The sequence below is a fragment of the Gavialis gangeticus genome, unplaced genomic scaffold (genome assembly GCF_001723915.1).
Source record: "Gavialis gangeticus isolate Ggan-Ray unplaced genomic scaffold, GavGan_comp1, whole genome shotgun sequence".
Taxonomy (NCBI): Eukaryota; Metazoa; Chordata; order Crocodylia; family Gavialidae; genus Gavialis; species Gavialis gangeticus.
The window spans coordinates 59,716,757-59,717,768 of record NW_017728992.1 but is presented as its reverse complement, the minus strand read 5'-3'; positions in this window follow the sequence as shown (position 1 = coordinate 59,717,768).

Genomic DNA, 1,012 nt, shown 5'->3' with positions numbered 1-1,012 from the left:
AAAATGCTGGGAACAGCATACACCTCTCTACATGGCCTACTTTGACCTCCCAAAAGCCTTCGACTTTGTCAACAGAGAAATGATATGGAGGATCCTTCCGAAGTATTGATGCCCACCGAAATTCATCAACATTCTTTGCCTGCTCCATGATGGTACGCAAGCAGTGGTTCTCAGTAATGGATCTATTCCAGATCCCTTTGAGGTTAAGAAAGGAGTTAAGCAAAATAGTATCATCACTCCAGCACTCTTCTCAATATTCCTTACCGCAATGCTACAAATGACCTCCAAAAAGTTTCTAGTCAGAGTGGAGCTAAAGTACTGAATGGGTGGTAAACTGTTTAATCTCAACAAACTCCAAGCCAAAACCAAGACCACCCTGACTTCAATCATCAAGCTCCAGTATGCTGATGACGTTGTAGTGTGTGCTTGCTTGAAAGCATCAACCTGAAGGTCTGTCTTTACTGAGGCATACAAAAAAATGGAACTCATGCTTAATACTCAGAAGACTAAGGTCCTCCATCAACATGCTCTTAATGAGAAGCCCCCAGCTCCAGTAATTCAGATTCATGGTAAGACTCTGGGGAAGTATTTCCCATACCTCAAAAGTCATCTATCATAGATGACATCAATGAAGAAATTCAACATTGCCTTAAACATGCAAGTGCAGCCTTTGGATGCCTGAGGAAATGGGTGTTCAAAGATTTATACATCAGATCTAAAACCACGCTCATGGTTTATCAAGCAGTTGTAATCCCAATCTTACTCTGTGGAGCTGAAACATGGACAACATATAGGAGACACCTCAAGTCGTTGGAGAAGTACCAGTAAGGCTGCCCGTGGAAGATCCTTTGAATCCAGTGGAAAGACAGACACACCAACATTAGCATCCTCTTGCAAACAAACACCACAAGCATTTAGGCAACACTCATCTGACATCAACTTCACTGGGCCAGCCACGTCATCCAGATGCCTGACTCTAGACTCCTGAAGCAAGTTTTATTCTCCCAGCTCA